The sequence below is a fragment of the Erinaceus europaeus genome, chromosome 11, assembly GCF_950295315.1.
Source record: "Erinaceus europaeus chromosome 11, mEriEur2.1, whole genome shotgun sequence".
Classification (NCBI taxonomy): Eukaryota; Metazoa; Chordata; class Mammalia; order Eulipotyphla; family Erinaceidae; genus Erinaceus; species Erinaceus europaeus.
The window spans coordinates 28788270-28804968 of record NC_080172.1 but is presented as its reverse complement, the minus strand read 5'-3'; positions in this window follow the sequence as shown (position 1 = coordinate 28804968).

Sequence of the window (16699 nt, the reverse complement as noted above, 5' to 3'; positions counted from 1 at the left end):
ACAGACGCCAAAGGACAAGACTTTCCTACTGCCTTTTTCTCAACCATCGGTGTCTGCTCTTCCTGCTTCTGTTTAGCCCATCATGTTTTGGCAGTTCCAGGTCACTCTCTACAGAGAAGAAAAGTTCCAGTGGCTGTCCTTCTCCATCAAGATAGACATGTGGCATTTATTTCCTGGCCGTTGACAATGGACTGATACTTCTATAGAACTTGCTGGACACTCCTTTTATACTGCTGGACTTCTTGAAGAATGACTGTAGCAGTTCATAGAACTTTCCACCAGCTGACTCGGGATTTTGCAATGCCAGATCACCCCTCTAGCCCCTCGGCTTATCAGGCCCCCACTACTCTACCCATCAGGTTCACTCTGTCTCTTGCTACTCTTACTTACCCTCCCTGTCTTGTGCTAGCTCTTTTTGAACACACACACTATCATTCTGCTTTCTTCCCAGCAGGTTTCTGTTCACCCCTACACTGCTATTCCCCTGACAGAGATGAAGCCTTTTACAGACATTGACCCAGTTATATATGGCCATTAAGTAAGAGGAAGATTTTGGGGAATTGTGAGCATATGGTTGAGCTTGGAAGGGCTTGAGCCTGAGGGGTATGTCAATCCTGTTAGTCTCTCTCTCTACGGAGAGGTTGAGCAAGAAGGGACAGTAGAACCCCAAAAAGTGTGCCTCTTATCAGTCTCCCTGCCTCACAAAGTGCCCCGCACTCCTGATACTATGGCAAATAGTTAAAAAGAAAGGGGGAGATGTTGGGTAGTATGCCAGCTCCCCCTGGCTTCTGCTTAACCATATGCCTATATAGGGATTGATTTGCTCAAAGCTTTGGTCTATTTACATAAATCACTTTTACATTTACATAAAGAACCACACTCCCTCCAGGGCATTGGTGGTTTAGTGGTAGAATTCTCACCTGCTCCACCCCCTCTCCTTGTCACACCCTGATCCTCTCCTTGTCACACCCTGATCTTCCACCAGTCACTTTTTGCTCCACCCTCTCTATGACACATCCAGTTTCCACCCTACTTGGAGAGTATAAAACCAGCTGCTCTTTTGATTAAAGACACTTGGAAATTGCTTTCTGGCTCCGAGAGTTTCAGAGTGTATCTCCTGCGAAGTTAGTGCAGCACAAGTTCCTGATCCCTCTCCCACAGCAGCCTAGATCAGCTCAGTTGAGTTCTCTCCAACCCAGAGAGCACTAGCTTGGGAAGAAGCACCCTCAGGCTATCCCGGCAAACTACAAAACCTAAACACACCAAAAACAGACAAAGAAATTGAAACCGTTATTAAGAATCTCCCCAACAACAAAAGTCCTGGACTAGATGGCTTCATAAATGAATTCTGCAAAACCTTCAGGAAACAGTTAGTACCCATATGTCTAAAGCTTTTCCATAAGATTGAATAAACAGGAACACTCCCTTCCGTCTTCTATGAAGCCAACATCACTCTGATACCAAAAGCAGAAAGAGACACAACAAAAAAGAAAACTATAGACCAATATCTCTGATGAACATAGATGCCAAAATATTAAACAAGATCTTGGCCAGCCAGATACAACAGCATATCAAAAAGATTGTTCATCACGACCAAGTGGGAATTACCCCAGGAATGCAAGGTTGGTTCAACATACGTAAGTCAATCAATGTCATTCACCATATCAATAAAAGCAAAGCCAAAAACCACATGATTATCTCAATAGATGCAGACAAAGCCTTTGACAAAATCCAACACCCATTCATGCTCAAAACCCCACAAAAATAGGAATAGATGGGAAATTACTCAAGATAGTGGAATCCATATATAGCAAACCTACAGCCAATATCATACTCAATGTACAGATCCGGGACTAGACAGGGCTGTCCACTGTCACCATTACTCTTCAACAGAGTATTGGAAGTTCCTGCCATAGCAATCAGGCAAGAGAAAGAAAGGAATACAGATTGGAAGGGAAGAAGTCAAGCTCTCACTATTTGCAGATGATATGATCGTATACACAGAAAAACCTAAAGAATCCAGCAGAAAACTACTAGAAGTTATTAGGCAATATAGCAAGATATCAGGCTACAAAATCAATGTGCAAAATTCAGTAGCATTTCTTTATGCAAACACTAAATCTGAAGAAGAAGACATCCAGAAATCACTCCCATTTACTGTTTCAGCAAAATCAATCAAATACCTAGGGGTAAAGCTGACCAAAGAAGTGAAAGACTTGTATACTGAAAACTATGAGTCACTCTTCAAGGAAACAGAAACTGCTACCAAGAAATGGAAAGACATCCCATGCTCATGAATCGGACAAATAAATATCATCAAAATGAATATTCTCCCCAGAGCAATATACAAATTTAATATGATACCCATCAAAGATCCACCAAACTTCTTTAAGAGAATAGAACAAAAACTACAATCATTTATCTGGAACTAGAAGACACCTAGAATTGCCGAAACCATCTTGAGGAAAAGAAACAGAAATGGAGGCATCACACTACCAGACCTCAAAATTTATTATAAAGCCATCATCATAAAAACAGTATGCTATTGGAACAAAAATAGGCACACAGACAAGTGGAACAGAATTGAAAGGCCAGAATTAAACCCTCACAACTATGGACATCTAATCTTTGATAAGGGCACCAAAAGTATTAAATGGAAGAAGGAGGCTCTCTTCAATAAATGATGCTGGGAAAACTGGATTGTAACATGCAGAAGAATGAAATTGAACCACCTTATCTCACCAGAAACAAAAATCAACTCCAAATGGATTAAAGACCTGGATGTTGGACCTAAACAATCAAATACTTAGAGGAAAACATTGGCGAAACACTTTCGCATCTACACCTCAAGGACATCTTTGATGAAACAAACCCAATTGAAAGGAAGACTAAAGGAGAAACAAACCAATGGGGCTATATCAAATTTAAAAGCTTCTGCACAGCCAAAGAAACTATCACACAAACAAAGAGACCTCTCACAGAATGGGAGAAGATCTTCACATGCCATACATAAGACAAGAGACTAATCACCAAAATATACAAAGAGTTCAGCAACCTTAGCACCAAAAAAGCCAATGACCCCATCCATAAATGGGCAGAGGATATGAACAGAATATTCACTCCAGAGGAGATCCAAAAGTCTAACAAACATATGAAAAACTGTTCCAGGTCGCTGATTGTCAGAGAGATGCAAATAAAGACAACATTGCGATACCAGCTCACTCCTGTGAGAATGGAATACATCAAAAAGAATAGCAGCAACAAATGTTAGAGAAGCTGTGGGGACAGAGGAACCCTTTTACACTGCTGGAGTGAATGTAAATTGCTCCAGCCTCTGTGCAGAGCTGCCTGGAGAACTCTCACAAGGCTAGCCATGGACCTTCCATATGACCCCGTAATTCCTCTCCTGGGGATATACCCCAAGGACTCCATAACACCCAACCAAAAAGATGTGTGTACACCTATGTTCATAGCAGCACAATTCATAATAGCTAAAACCTGGAAGCAACCCAGGTGCCCAATAACAGATGAGTGCCTGAGAATGCTGTGGTATATATACACAACGGAATACTATGCAGCTACTAAGAACAAAGAACTCAACTTCTTTAACCAATCTTGGTCAGAGCTAGAAGGAATTATGTTAAGTCAGCTAAGTCAGAAAGATAAAGAAGAGTATGGGATGATCCCACTCATCAACAGAGAAAGAAGATCAGAAAGGGAAATTCAAAGCAGGATCTGACTAAATTGAAAGTAGGGTACCAAAGTAAAAACCCTGTGTTGGGGAGGGTGGACATGTGGCAGGGGTGGGGGGTGGGTGGGATGAGACACAATCTTTTGATGGTGGGAATGGTGTTTATGTACACACCCATTAAATTGTAGCCATATAAATCACTAATTAATATCAATGGGTTAAAATTGATTGTATGTCTACCGAAGGGACTTTTCAAAGTTAACCCAATTACCAAATTATGTGATGATAACAGTAACTATCCATTGTCTTCTTGAACTCTAAGACAGCAGGAACCTCACTTTTCCACTATAGAGCCTAAACTTCCCCAAGTCCTTGGACCCTAGGGTAGGGGCCACTTTCCCATATGCTTCTTCCAATTCTTATAAAATAATATTGCATCCGCTGATCAGAACCTAATCAACACAATGAGTGCCACCCCAGCATGCTTCACTTCAGACTGTGTCCAGAGACTTCAGGTGTGGAAGGACAACCCTTCAGCTTCATCACTTGGGTGAGACCTTTCCTTTCATAGTATTCTCTAATTCCATCCCAGGTGGTTCACTTCCTAACAAAGTCCCAAAACCTAGATATACACCAGGTTCCAGGAGATAGAGCATATGTTCACAAGTATCCATAAACTAGGGCAAATATATACCTGAAAGCAGTAGTGCACTAGAGTTTGCAGTGAGTACCCCCCAACACTTCATTTCCACTAGTCCAACCTTTGGGTCCATGATTCTTCAACAATTTGTTTGGCTTTGTATGTTAATTCTCTTGTCAGCCACCAGGTTCCAGATGCCATCAGGATGCTGGTCAGGCTTCCCTGGACTGAAGACCCCACCAACATGTCCTGCAGCTCTGCTTCCCCAAAGACTCACCCTACTAGGGAAAGAGAGAGGAGACTGGGAGTATGGATCGATCAGTCAACGCCCATGTTCAGCAGGGAAGCAATTACAGAAGCCAGACCTTCTACTTTCTGCAACCCACTATGACCTTGTGTCCATGCTCCCAGAGGGACGGAGAATGTGAAAACTATTGGGGAGGGGATGGGATATGGAGATTCGGTGTCAGGAATTGTGTGGAGTTGTAACCCCCACTTCCTATGATTTTGTTAATGTCTCATTTCTTCAATAAAAAAAAAAGAAAAAAAAAACCCTTTCCTCTTTACCTTGCTAAGATAATACACAACTCATAGAATTATTAACAAAAGACTGTCATATTACCAGATAACTACTATTGACAGAATTATTTTAAATATTAAAAAATTGAAGCTAAAATAAATAAATTAATTAATTAATAAAAAATTGAAGCTGCATAGATCCGCATGGATATGCTTGCTCTCCATAGCTACAGTAGAATGTTATTATTTGAACGATGTAAAAGATAAGTCCTTGAAGATGGACTCATTCATGCTTATAAACTACACTGTAAAGTTTGAATTTAGGGGTGATCATGAAATATAATAATATAATAAGAGGTCTGTTAAAGTTAATTTTAAAATTCTATGTTAAAGTTAAATTACATATAAAAACATCACATCTAAAATAGCTCTTGTAATTGGAAAGAACACATATAGGAAAAAAAATCTTAAAATTTAAGTGTTTAAAATTAGTATATATTATTATTTTTATCTGATAGAGACAGCGAGAAATTGAGAGAAAGGGGGATAAAGAGGGAAAGAGACAGAGAGACACCTGCAGTACTGCTTCACCACTTGTGAAGTTTTCCCCCTTCAGGTGGGGACCAGGATCTTGAACTGGGATCCTTGAAATCTGTCATATGTAAGTTCAACCAGGTGTGCCTTCACCTGGCCCACAAATTAATATATATTTGACCTGTAGAGAATTCTTGCCTGGAAATTCATGTGTTTTATAATAGACATGAGGCAGGTTCTAGTACTTGGGTTTTCATAATCACTCCACCCATATTTCTACTTAATTAATTAAAATATATTTAGCTATATGTTTTATGCAGTAAAATAGGTCTTTATCCAACTGTTTCATCATTTTAACTAGACTCGAAAAGGAACAAAGATAATTTAAAGTTTTTATCTTCAATTAGTAATTAATAGAGTTGTATCCTAGGGAGATTTAAATTAAAATTATCTACTTAGTGATAAAATCATTTGAGGCATCAGTGATTCATATTAAGGACATTGAAATCATATATCTTTTCATTTACTAGGATTTAGATATTTTTTAAGTTGAAGATATAAGAGTAAGGAATTATCAAGTTAGCCTACAGTTACATTCTCTGTATTGGAAGGTAAAATATCTATGGTATTCAATAATAGCAATAATAACCACAACAAGGCTATAATAACAAGGGCAACAGAAGGGGGGAAAGTGGCCTCCAGGAGCAGTGGATTCATAGTGCCGGCACTGAGCCCCAGCAATAACCCTGGGGAAAAAAAAATGTATCCATGGTAACTTATAACAGAGCCATGTTTTGCTTTTGCTTTTTTTTTTTTTCTGTCTCAATTCTAAATACAAAGAGAATAGTTCCTTCACGGTAATATTTTTGGGTTTTTTGTGACATTTGGATACAATTTTATGGGACTGTCATACCCAAACAGTTACACAGATTGAAAAAGTTTTTTTTTTTTTTAATTTAGATATCATTTTATTGAACAAGATGGTTGATTGAGAAGACTGTTGTTGTCACAAAGCACATTTCCACATTTTTATTTTATTTTATTTAGATGCAATTCCTACCAAAATCCCTAGAAACTTCTTTAAAGGCAAGAAACGAACACTGCAAAAATTTATTTGCTGAAGTTCCCAAAACACTGAGAATCACCAAAGCAATTCTGAGAAAAAAATGAGAATAAAGGCATCATACTCCCTGACTACAACTATGTTACAGAGCTATAGCAACCAAAACTGTGATTGTGTAAAAACAGACACACAGATGAATAGAATTAATCTGAGAACGCATAAATAAGATTTCACCTTTATGAGCAATTAAAAAAGTACTTCCTGTAGATATTACACAGGAATTTTATGTAAGCATTACATAATTACATGTGAATTACGCTAAAATGTACAGTGTTTTTTAAAATCAAGTCTGTCTCATGCTTAAGAAGTGAGGTTTCAATCTATTTTCCCTTCTCATATTGATTAAATAGTGATTTATAAAAAAAATGAGTTAATAGGATATATTAACACCATTCCTGCCACCAAAGGTCTGTGCCCCTACCTTAACCCCTTACAGTGGAGCTGGAAATCTACATGTACTACACATGGCACTACTATCTTTACTGGAATCTGAGCCCAGGATTTTCATACATAGTAGGTGAACACTCCACTTCCACATCCAGGCCTGGCCTAGTATTTTAATTCTTTATGCACATATTTTAGAATGGTAAACCAATTAAGAGTCTTCCTTTCCCATAGTCAAACTGATTTACAAGGTATTTATTTTCTTAGTGTTTTACAGTCTCATTTGAAAACTTTATTATATGCATTCAGTGTACTCAATTGCAAATTTGTGCTCCAATAAATTAGAACAAGAAATTAGAAACACTTGATGCAAATTAACTATGTAAAGAGGATTAAGCAGTGCTAAGAAGCAACCTTTGCCTGAATCAGTAGTAAGTTTATTTAATGTTAAGAAAATGGAAGGAAAAATGATAAAAATCAGTTTTGCTAAAAGGGATATTAATAAACTTGTTTTGATATTCTAAATTCCATGGGCAAAATGCTTACTGGTGGTCATTTAATTATTGTCAAGGAAGTTGTGAAAGAGGCCCCCAGCATGAGTGCAGACTTATCATTATGCAAATAGAAAAGAAACCTTAGCTTAGACTTTTAAGATACAGTGTTGCAAAGAAGAAAACACATGGTAAGCAGTGCAAGTGGGACTTAGATTGTATTTGCATATGTTTTTTGCTAAGTAAGAACATTAGATATTGCACAGACAAGAAACATATGTAGTAGAGGAGAAGGAGACAAGGCATTTTAGCTTCTGCCTCTTGGAGGTAATTTCTTGAGTATTTTGTAAATGATAAAAATCACATTGGATAATTATCATATTTATTTCCAAATAGTTCAAAAGACTCGTGGGTAAACACTCTTCATTTTTACAGAAACCTCACTTTGCTGCAGGGCTTGTCATATTGACATATTGTTTCTGCAGAAGCCAGCAGCGTAGACTGAGGGAACCACAGCAACAGCAACTATTATAACATAACCTTAGTCCATCTGGTCTGACGAGATAGTTTCAAGTTTCATTAAGTTTTTATTAGAATTATGACAACTGTCCCAGTCCATTTTCAGTAGCTTGTCTGTCCAGTTTGCTCATGAATTTTATCAGAGAAAAAGAGTTGATAATAATGACCAAAGGGTATTATTATTTTCTGTAGAAGATTGTGGGTACTAAAAAATATCACTTTTATCTTTTTATTGGTGATTTAACATTGATTTATAAAATTTTGAGATAACAACGGTACAATTTCATACTGTTCCCACCATCAGAGTTCTATTTCCCATTCCCTCCACTGAAAACTGCAGTAGTTCTCCCAAGGCCACAGATATGGCTTGACTATTAACTTCTATAACTATCTATATTTGCATATATTTACTTTTTTTTCCCTATGGTCCTGCCTTCTTTTCCTTTCTAAGTCACATCTACATCTATTGCTACTTCTAAACGTCCTTCCTTTTTTTTCCTCTTCTACCTCAAGATCTTGGAGTTTAGAGCCCTCTAATCATAACCCCCTAACTTTTTCCCCCTTTCTGGAGGCATAAACCATAATTATTTGGGGGATTCAGAAAATGGAGTTCTGGCTTCTGTAATTACTTCTCCAATTGAACATGGGCATTGGCAGGTTGATCTATACCCTCAGACTGGTTTTATCTTTCCCTAGTGGGGTAGTTTTGGAGAGGTGAGGTTCCAGAATGCTTTGATAAGGTTATCTGCCCAGGGAAGTCAGGATGGAATATCTGTAGTGTCTGCAGCTTGGTAGCAGAATGGCAGTAAGAAATAAAGTAAAACAAAGCAACAAAATTAACAATAAACAGTAATTTAAAAGTAGGAACAGAGAAGATGAAAATAAGGATCAAACATGGAGAGAAGCCAGAATGTCTATTTTAAGTCTGTTCCAAGGAGACTATAATTTTAGTAATTTTTGCTTGAACTTTATAATTAACATAAAGGTAGGCTAAAAATATTGCCTGGGAAGATGTAGTTAGAGTTGAAAATAGAACTAGAAACCAGTATTATGACAGAAAGTAGGCCCAAACTTGAATAAAGTATATAAAAACAATTAACTGTTTACCCCATCAATCTGACCCAGGGCCCAGTCAACACAGGAGCATGTATAACTTCTGAGTCCCTGTCAGTCTGAGCTGGAAGTTCATGGTCACAGCTGGGAACATTCTAGGCTGCACTCATTTCTGGACCAGTCTTCCTTGAGTGGCAGATAGGAGAAATACTGTATACAATTGGCCAACAGATATACTGGCAAAAAGTTTATAACAACTAAAAGAAAATCACTGTCCTTACAACACCCTTTATCAGAATCACCAAACAAGTAAATGCAGTAAAACATATTATTAACTTAGACCCCTCTAAAATCCAAAGTGTATTTCTTTTCTAATTTGAGGCCTGTCCCCACAAACCTAACACTGATTAGATATAACAAATGGCACTCAACGCTTTAACAACTGGGAGAAAGCCCATGCTCGTCGGAAAAAATAAAGGACTACAAAAATTAAAAAAAGAGGGCAAGAGACTGGCTCACTTACTGATAGCCTTTTGGTCAATACTAAGGCACCCTGTTATTTGGGGGCTTAGTTAGGGAATTTTTAGATTCTCACATAGATGTGTCTAGACCTCTAATAGATCCCTCTCTTTACCATCACTGGTCACTTCCATCAGGAACATTATTATAAGCCCTCTTGTATGTCTCTCTAAGACCTTGCTCTTGCTATAAAACAGCAATGGTAGGGAGCGCTCCATTCTCCAAAGGGGGGCTTGATCATCCTAGTCTGCCACTGGAGAAAATGACTTTTACCATGCTCATTGAACTAAGTTTCATAGTCATATTCTGATGGTATGCACTGCATTCCATACTGAATTTTAAACTCATGAACACATATTTATACATTTTTCAAGTTATCCTTATTGTCTTTAGGATTCCCTACAAAAATTTCCACTACTATTTAATTTCCCATATCATCCCTAATGCACAATGGTGACTCTAACTAAAAACTAATTCAATAACTCAAACCATTAGGTTTAATAATATTTCATAAATAAGCCTGCTATATATATACAGCACCACCCAGTTATGGTTTATGGTGGTGCCATGGACTGAGACTATCACTAAAGTCATTTTGAATAATCACTATGCTATCTCCCACACCCTAGAAATATTTCTGATCTTAATAATGCCTTTCTTTTAATAGCTTAAATATATTGAGATGCACTCTCTAATTGGGATCAATATCAGAGTTTGACTTTTGAAAAAATTTTGAATAGTAAATGCTTAGTTTCATCAAATATTATTATTATTATTATTTTCACCTTCAATATTACTTTCTTGAACAAATGTTGATTTACAGAACTTTTTTCTTCATAAAAGTAAATTACTACATTTCCCCAACATAGCTATCAGTATTATGTCACCCTCCAGCAAAAAATCTTGTTTTACCTTAAGGATTAAGTTTCCAACTTCCCCTTAGAAATTCTTCCTTAGATTCTTCACATTTTAAATTAGGAAAATGTTGTTTTATAGATGATTTTAAAAACTGTCAGGTGTAAAGGACAACTTTCTTTGTTAATTTTTTTCTTTAATTTATTTATGAGGAAAATAGGAGTAAAGAGAAAGAACAAGACATCACTCTGATACATGTGATGCCAGGGTCTGAACTCCGGACCTCCTGCTTGAGAGTCCAAAGCTTTACCCACTCCTGAACCACAAGGATAACTTTCTGATTGATAGTAAGATGGTAAATAACTTGCATTCAGAAAGTTTCATGATAATATAAAAATAATTTTAATTTCTGACACTAATATTCATCTATTATTTTTATCATAAAAGATAAATTACTAATTTGAGTCTGTATTTATTTTTAACAGTTTAGCAAGATTTACTAATATTTCATTCCCAGCCCCTATCAGGATAAAATAAGTGAAAAATTAAAAAGTTCAACTATAATTAGAAAACTATGTAGAAGTAGCAAGTGATTTCTACATTAGAAAAAAAATCTGGGCATAGGTAGATAGCACCTGGGTATGCAAATATTCAATTGGCTGTGGTTCAGAAGACCCAGGTTCAATCCCCCACACCATAATAAAACAGATATGAGCAGTGTACTGGTAAAAAAAAATAAAATTACTATAGGGAGTTGGGTGGTAGCACACCAGGTTAAGCATACGTGGAAAGAAGGGCAAGGACCGGATCCCGGTTTGAGACCCCAGTTCCCCATCTGCATGGGAGTTGCTTCACAAGCTGTGAAGCAAGTCTGCAGGTGTCTTTCTCTCCCCCTCTCTGTCTTCCCCTCCTCTCTCCATTTTTCTCTGTCCTATCTAACAATGATGACAACAATAATAACTACAACAACAATAAAAACAGCAAGTGCAACAAAAAGAAAAATAAATAAATTTTAAAAATTAGTACAAAGGGGTTATAAGGAAAAACAAATAGATTATTGGGATTTGGCGTTGTGCTTGTATTCTGTGGGTAGAAATGTAAGTACATTAGTAGTATTATTTACTGCCTAGGGAGAAAAACAAAAAGGATACAGTAAATATTATAAAATTCTACTAGTATTATATATAAATGGGTTCTTATTGTGATATTTTAGTAGATGTCATAATATTCTGTTATTGAATTGCTTTAATAGCATCGCAGTCTGTGTCCTATTACTGACTATCATGAACAGCATGAAACAATTGGGTTTTTGTAATGCAGTTAAGATCAAAGTACTTTATCACATAAATTGCTAACCATAGGAATAGATAATTCTGGGAAGATTTACCTCATTTACTTTTAAGAAATAAAAAAGTATCAATAGATTTCACAAATTGTAATTAAAGTACTAATTGAAAATACTGTTCTACTTTGTACTGCCTGTTTCCCCAGATTTTTAGTTCTGCTGGTTTTAAAAAACCTGTGTTGCAGAGTACAGAAACAATAGCTGAATGCCTTTATGACTTTTGTACACAATGCTGTGGGTTAACTGTCCTGAAATCACCCTCTTATAGTTTTAAAAATAGTAAGTTTATGTAAAGTTGGCTTATTAGGAAAATTAATGAAGTTGTTAACAAAATGTTGGCAAGGGACAATATGAGATACCAAAGCATACGATTAAACTCTTCTATGTGGTTTTATGGTAAAGTTAACTTTCTGATGACTGGCCATTCTGGTTATTCATCTATGTATTCACTAGCTTATTATTATGTGAAAAAGACAACATCACATAATCCAAAGTTTAGAGAGTAAAATAGTCATTACTTTATATATATTATTTTAATCTTTAGTTTTATATCATAAAAAATAAATATGAATTACACGAAAAATATAAAAAAGTCAATTTGTGCACATAATTTTCTATTACAGTTATCCCAAACTATAATACTGCTATTATTTTTTTTTGAGATTTTTATTCAATATTGTGACTTCAGAAGCTGCATGTTATAAGACATGCAAATATAATTCTTACATTGGCAATTTACTTCTGCCTATGTCATCAAGAAAATAACAAATCTGTTACACTGGCACTAATCTGCACTTGTTATTCAGTAAGTATATAATATTTATTATAAACATTGTTAAACTGAAGAAAATATTAGAGCAATAACTGAACTATCTATACTATTTAAAACTTACATAAGTATCAATAAGAAGTATGTCACTGGATTCGGGCGGTAGCGCAGCGGGTTAAGCGCACGTGGTGCAAAGCTGCAAGAATCCGGCTTGGGAGCCCGGTTCAAGCCCTTGGCTCCCCACCTGCATGGGTGTCCCTTCACAGGAGGGGAAGCAGGTTTGCAGTTGTCTGTCTTTCTCTCCCCCTGTCTTCCCCTCCTCTCTCCATTTCTCTCTGTTCTATCCAACAGCAACGATATCAGTAACAACAATAATAACTACAACAATAAAACAAGGGCAACAAAAATAAATAAATAAAAGAAGTATGTCCACAATATATTTGTCTGTTTATTTTACTTTCTTTCTATAACAATCTTAAAGTTGATGCTAGAACACATTTTTCATCTGGAAGTTTTCTCAAAACATACTATTTTAAATACACTAGAAAGGGTCTAGTAGTTTCAGAATAACTAAACAAAATTTAATGTACAGATAACCACCATAATTTTAGACCAAATTTGAGTCAGTTTAGTTATTATTATTGTTGTTGTTAAAAGTTTGTTTCAATTATCTATATCCACACATGAGTGAAATAATCTGGTTATTGTATTTCTCTTCTTATTTCACTTATCATAATCAACTCTAATTCCATCAGTTTTTACCATGAAAATAAATGTCACATTCTTAATGGTGGAGCAATATACCCCTGAATATATAACCTTTTTTTTAATCCATTCATCTTTTGAAATACATCTTGGTTGGTTTCATATTTTGTTATTGTAATTAGTGCATCTATTAACCTAGGGTTGCAAAAAATCCTTTTAAATTAGCATTTTCATATTATTTGAGTATATGCCTAAATATGTTACTACAGAGTTTCTTTTTTTTTTTTTTTCACATCTTCAGCATTTGTTTCTCCTTAATGTACGCCATTCTCTCCTGTGTTGGGTGACAGATATATAATTGTGGCTTTAATGGGAAAAAAAGTTAAGGCTTAATGAAATAGTAGCGTAATCTGAAATTCATTTCTGTCTTACTTTACAGTCCATTTCAAATCAGGATGGAGGAAGAGAGCTGAATCTGATAAAGATTTCACCAGAAGCTAACTTGTTTTTTACTTAATCCTTTCAGGAACAACAACTTCACACAATTCCCATCACCAGAAATCCATATCCCATCCCCTCTCCTGATATCTTTCCCATTATTTATCCCTCTGTGAGAATGGACCTACTGTCATTATGGGATGCAGAAGGTAGAAGGTCTGGCTTCTGTAATTGCTTCCCTGCTGAACATGGGCATTGGCAGGTCAATCCATACTCCCAGCCTGCCTCTCTCTTTCCCTAGTGGGGTGGGGTTCTGGGGAAGTGAGGCTTCAGGACACATCCATGGTGTTGTCTGCCCAGGGAAGTCCGGTTGGCATCACGTTAGCATCTAGAACCTGGTGGCTGAAAGTTAACATTTAAAGCCAAATAAATTGTTAACTAATCATGAGTCTAAAGGCTGGGATAATGCAGATGAAAAGTTGGGGGGTCTCTGTTTTTTAGATAGTTTGTAGGCTTATTTTAGTTATATTCCAAAGGGCTCATGACTATACTAGTTTGTTTATTTTATTTTATTTTTTTTTTGAGCCTGAAATCTTATATGCAGGTAGATCCAAGTTATTGTCTGGGGAGATGATGTCATGGCTGGAAAAAGGACCAGAAAACTGTGTCAGAGAGGAGAGTAGCTCCCAAATATGGAAAAGGTGTATAAATATTGATGACTGTAAATACCATCAATTTGATCTGATATGGGACACATATTCACCTTAAGAGCCTGTGTGACCTCTGCATCCTTCTAGATCTGAGCTCACATTCTGTGGTCATGAGTAGAAACATTCCAAGCTACCTCAGATTCAACACCCATCTTCCTCAGGGGGAACATAGAGTATGTTGTTCAGCCTCCTTTCGGAGGATGGAACATTCTCTACCATTATTCATCCACATTGAGGGCAAGGTCCTATGGGGGCTGACAAAGGGGTCTATTGTGTTGTTCCTGATAGAGATGACCGGCAACAATGGAGAGAGGGATTTATTCAAGGTCTAGACTAGGGTGCCAGCTGATGGGGTGGCCTGATAGTGACTAAAGAGTCATCAAAGTGTGCCAGTCTCTTGCCCTTACTCAACTTTTGCATTCCTTACTTTGATAAGGTTAGCCTGGAGTGACTGAGGGAAGTATAATAGAAATTATGTGAGGAGACTATGTAGACACTATTTCATTAGGAACTGTATGGTGTCTTTTTAGGTCTTTCTACTTGCTTGCTGCATATACTAACTCACTACAGACTATTGTGCACTTTTGCTTTCGGGTATATATTTTGCTGTGAATTATGGATACATCTCATGGGACCTGGTCTATATCTAGGTTTTGGGACTTTGTTAGAAGTGAACTACCTGAAATGGAACTAGAGAATCTTATGAAAGGAAAGGTCTCACCTGAGTAATGAGGCTGAAGGGTTGACATTCCATGCCTGATGTTTCTGGACACAGTCTGAGGTGAAACATGCTAAGGTGGTGCTTGTTGCGTTGATTAGGCTGGGATCAGAAGATGTGATACCATTGGTATGAATTGAGAGAAGCATGCAGGAAAGTGAGCCCCACCCTAGAGGTTCCAGGACTAGGGAAAAATATAGGCTCTATAGTGGGAGAGGGAGGTTCCTGCTGTCTTAGGGTTTAAGAAAGCAACAGATAGTTATTGCTGTAATCAAATTATTTGGCAATTGGGTTAACTTTGAAAATCCTCTTGTTAGGATTTGTTGTATCATTAAGAATATCACCATAATTTATGTCCTTTGACATTTTGTGTATATACCTCTGACTTCTAGAGTAATGCAACTGTTTGCTTCTATTCTCCATGGTCTAAGCTTTTAAGAGAGTCAACATTTCAAAGACTCAGCCTAAGTGCATTAGAAAGTTTGAGACTTTCAATCAATTTTCCCCTCTCATATATATTACATAGTGATTTATATGACTAAAAGTTAATAGGAGATTACATAAACACCATTACCACCACCAAAAGACTATGTCCCATTCCATCCTCCACCCTTGCCCCCTCCACCCCAGTGAAGCTGAACATCCTCCCTAATATCTTTTATACATTTATATATTTTATACACTCATATCTGATATTAATACAAAGGCATCCCCTAAGTTAAAGTGTTCTTATAGCTACTTAAATTCTTGCCATCTGCTGACAAAACTACTATGAATGAATATATAAATAAAGATATATATATGAAATTGTATATTTTCCCAATTCAGATAAAAAAATTTTTCTCTGAAGCATTCAATAGCACAGCTATATACAAGATACTGGATACTGTACAGCAAACCATAACAAAAGGACTTTTCAAAGTTAATCCAATTAACAAATAACGTGATGATAACATTAACTATCGATTGTCTTTTTGAACCCTAAGACAGCAGGAACCTCACATCTCCACTATAGAGCCCCTACTTCCCCCAGTCCTGGAACCCTTGGATAGGGCCCACTTTCCTGTATGCCTCTCCCAATCCATACCAAATAATATTGCATCCGCCGATCACAACCTAACCAACACAACGATTGCCACCTCAACATGCTTCACCTCAGACTGTGTCCAGAGACTTCACGTGTGGAATGACAACCCTTCAGCTTCATTACTTGGGTGAGACCTTTCCTTTTACAGTACACTCTAATTTCTTCTCAGGTGGTTCACTTTCTATCAAAGTCCCATAACCTAGATATACACCAGTTTCTGTGAGAGAGAGCTTATGTGCACACGTATCCATAAACTACTGCAAAATATATACCTGAAAGCAGAAGTACACTAGAGTTTGCAGTGAGTACCTCCCTAACACTTCCTCTTCACTATTTCAAGCTTTGGGCCCATGATTGCTCAACAATTTGTTTGGCCTCGTATGTTAACTCTCTTTTCAATCACCAGGTTCCAGATGCCACCAGGATGCTGACCAGGCTTCCCTGGATTGAAGATCCCACTAATGTGTCCTGGAGCTCAGCTTTCCCAGAGACCCACCCTACTAGGGAAAGAGAGAGGCAGACTGGGAGTATGGACCGACCAGTCAACGCCCATATTCAGTGGGGAAGCAATTACAGAAGCCAGACCTTCTAAACCCTCA